This window comes from Palaemon carinicauda, chromosome 8 (genome assembly GCF_036898095.1).
Source record: "Palaemon carinicauda isolate YSFRI2023 chromosome 8, ASM3689809v2, whole genome shotgun sequence".
Taxonomy (NCBI): Eukaryota; Metazoa; Arthropoda; class Malacostraca; order Decapoda; family Palaemonidae; genus Palaemon; species Palaemon carinicauda.
In genome coordinates, this window is record NC_090732.1 from 164,709,813 (window position 1) to 164,713,673 (window position 3,861).

The following is a 3,861-nucleotide window of genomic DNA, read 5'->3' on the forward strand; positions in this document are numbered from 1 at the left end:
CCTTAGGGTGTCTCATCTGTGGAAGTCAACGACCTCAGACACCCTTCCATCCTTGAGAAGAGTTTGTTTGTGCCCAAGGACAGAGACTTCCGTTTTCACTCCTCCAAGGCGCTTTCTTCCATACTCTGCAGGGCTCCAGCGCCCTTTTCTTTCAACCACGTTGGCCTAAGTTATCGGCTACAACAACTGGGACAATGTGTCCAATTGCGGTTTCTTCCTGTCAGGAACAGATGGAACGGGAGGCTCCCCCGGGGAGGCATAGTCCTAAAAGGAGCGGCAGAGTTCACGAACTCTAGGATTGCAGGTTTCTCGCTGGGAGGATGCTTAAGGTTACTCATCCGGATGACAGCTTCCCGATGCCCATTCCCGCACAATCCCTCTGATCAGCCAAGGATATCGCGCCTGCCGTCTCTGTCAGCGAATTCAGTGTCTCTGAACCTCTATGCAATAGTGTCAGCAAGAGTTGCCCGGTTGGGCAGAATGATCCATACCTTGGGCGAAGGTCCCCCATAGGATCATTGACGGCTTCACCCCCGGCCTCTTCAGTCGATCCTTTCTTGTAAGGAAGGATCTGAGAGGGGAGTTCCGTAGTCGACCTCTCAGCCCTGATCCAGTTTGTCGAACAAACTTCGGCCAGCGTAGAACAGCAGAATCGATCAGACTGGTAACGAGGCGACAGGACTCCTTAAACCCTGGATCGGAAGGACGGGTACTTTCAGTTTCCATTCCATCCATCTTCCAGGGAGCTCGTCGAATTCAGCCTAGACTGCAAGTATTCCTGCTTATGATGCAGTGTGGCTATCCCGCCGTGGCATAGCAGGTTTATTTCCCCAGAGAACTCTCCCTGCTTTCCTCATGGCCGCTCAGGTGCAGGCTTCCGCCTCCTCTGCCTTTTGGAGGGCTGGTCATCTCCGGTAGGCTCGGGTTCGACCTTCTTCAGCGCTGGGACAAGCTTCCGGATGCTTACCATGAGTGTGGTTTCATGGTATTTTGCTTGGAGCCTTCTCTTCTTCTGCCTCAACATCTGGAGTATCTGGCCATGATATTGAGTCAACGTCCTTACCACGTTGGAAACCCCGCTTCTCATCCGTCCAGCGAGGTTAAGCAACGTCGGTTCTGGTCGGTACTTGGATGGGTGACCACCTGGGGACGCCAGATTCTGTTGCCACATCCTCCGAGCCTTCCTTTCAGTTGACTGTGGCAAGATGGAGGAGAGTCGCAGTACCTGTTCTCAGTCAAGCAGAGCTTTCAGGCCTACCTTGGAACGTTTCCTAGTTCTCGTTTCCTCATTGACCCGTCTATAGTCCGAACGGTCGCCTCAGGATAAGTTCCATGTGGGGCAGTCCAAATTCCGGTGGTTTCAGGCAACGTTTAACCGGACTTCCTGGCCCCTATGGGACCAGCGGAACTATTAGACCTGCAATGGGTGTTGACCTATGGAACCTCTTGATGGTAGTGGATATCCTCGTCCTTTCTCCACATTCTTGATACTGTTCTCGGACTCGTCAAAGGAAAGGGGGGGGCATGTTCCTGTCCAGGCCTATGGTCAAGACCTGAAGGATACCTCTCCATCATTCAGGCAGGCTTAGGGGCCATAGTCTGGCCCCTCTACAGATCCTACAGCTCCTGCCGAGTCGCCCCGTGCGCGTCGACTTCATGATTCTGGCGTGTTCTAACCAGTAGGAGACGCATTTTCACACCTTCACATCTTGCAGTAGAGATACCGGGATGATGGAGATTATCTCAATACCACCATCGGCTCTCTCATTCCAGGTAGAGGAATGTTCTCTCCGACTATCCGAGCAGAGCCTCGTAGAGAGAGTGTACCTGGGGGTCTTTGACCTTGAGTAACTAGCAAGTCCTGGTCTGGGGGACCTGATCGCGACAGCTTGGAACCTCAAGCTTCCGCTGTTCTTCCCCCCAGTCTCAGACCCCGAGACTCTGGCAAGATGCATTCCGGTGATGGTGGGACAACTTCGACGCCTGCGTCTTCCCTCCTTTGTTGTCTGTTGAGAATGGGTCTCAACAAGACCAGGTTGTCTGTCAACCTATCAATGGGAGAGCTCCACTAGGACTATGCGCAGAACGGTTTCTGGACCCTCTGCTTCCCCTGACGGAAGTCCCGGGAGAGCTTCTCCCAAGGCGCAGACTACTCAAACAACCACACTGCGACATCTCTCCCGAACCAGGGCGTCGCTTCGGCTTCATGCCTGGAGACACTACGCCGCCTCCTTAAGAAGAGACAACCCGCTACAGTCGCGGTACGGAGGTCGCGTCATCTGCGATAGTCATCAGCAGGGGTCTTCCAGGCAAAGTGAAGAGTCTTCGTTGGTTGGTGTCGTGGGAGATATACCTCTTCCCTTGAGGCCTCTTCTCCAGCAATAACGGTCTTATTGCCTTTCGGCGGGAGGAAACTCCTTTCCGCTCTCGGCAATGAAGCCTGTCGCTCAGCCTTTCCCTGACCTTCAGGCTTAAAGGAATAACGTTTTCCTTCCCGCTGGATCTTTCCTCGCTCATGCGAAGCTACGATCGTCCCTGCCCTAGTCGGAGGAAGACCTCCAACTTGGAGCATGGCTCAGACTTTTAGTCCTTTAAGAGATCTTCTCAAGACCCTTTACGACAGGCCTCGGATTGTATTCCGCCTTGGGTTTCCTGCTCACTCTGGCCACGGCCAGTGTGTAAGCAATCTTCTTGGTCTCGTACGACTCCGCCCTTGCTAAGGAAGAGGGGAAGGCAACTTTCAGGTTCGCTCCTGAGTTGTTGGCTAGACTCAGAACCTGGGTGTCCCGGCCCTTCGGTCCAATTCCTTCAAGATTTCGAGTCTCCATTCTGTATCTGATGTCCCAAGACCTTCTCTTTCTTGCCAGTAAAGGAATCGAGAGGTTAGCTTTGGGAACAGCTGCAGTTTGTCCTCAGTTGCAGCCGATTTGGGAGCACAAGGAGGACACGGGGGAGAGTCACCAGTATACCTCTTCAGCCCGGACTCAAGGACATTCATCTCGACCTGTCTACAGACCCTCCCCCGTCACGTCGCCCTACAGTACTGTACGATGTTGGATACATCGCAACGTCCCTCGCCTTCGAGTAATACTACTCTGTGACGCAGGTGCTACAAGCTGGAGTCTGGAAGCGTCTAATGACCTTCGCAGCCCGCTTCCTGCAGGCCGTGACCCACAGGAGTCTCGATATGTTTTCTATCGCTCTGTGGTGGCTACACAACAGCAGGTCTAACCTCAGGCTCCTTTTTGGACAGGTAGCAGAAGGTTGAGGGCATTGTTATCAGGTTTTAGTCTGCATGAACGAAAGAAGTATGTCTGGCCCTTATTTCTTTCTTCATCATCCCCTCTACGGGGAAGCAGCATCCTGGTCTCTGCATAGCTGACCTCGAACCTCTGCAGGTAAACCATGCTTCCTTGTGTTCCGAGTATTGAGTCAATACTGTCGCGTCCCCCATACCCTGATGAGGTGGTATTGGGAACGTCCTAACCCAGAGTTCCTTCTGGAACTCAAGGTCAACTGCCTAGGACGGGTCACACTTCATCCTTCACACACAAGCTTACGTAGGCTACATGGTTCGTTGCGGAGCAAGGAACTTGTGAGGTGCAGGGACCCCTTTTCTCGAGTGCGACTCACTCGGATTCTGAGTCCCCGGGTAAAGCCAAAGCCAGTATGGCTGGGGACTTTCCATCCTACCTAAGGGGTAAGTCACCCAATTTAAATAGCGTGGTTTGTATTTCGGTTACGGAACAAATGACAAATTCGAAGATAATTTGTATTTTTCCTAACCATACAAACCTTAGCTATTTACACATATTTGCCCGCCAGCCCTGTCCCCCAAGACAAGTCCTACCTCTAAGTGAA

General features: G+C 52.7%; 1 pseudogene; it reads left to right on the plus strand.

Moving 5' to 3' along the window:
• Positions 1–1,049: 1,049 nt before the first annotated feature.
• LOC137646200 (5S ribosomal RNA) lies at positions 1,050–1,168 on the plus strand (annotated as a pseudogene).
• Positions 1,169–3,861: the final 2,693 nt, after the last annotated feature.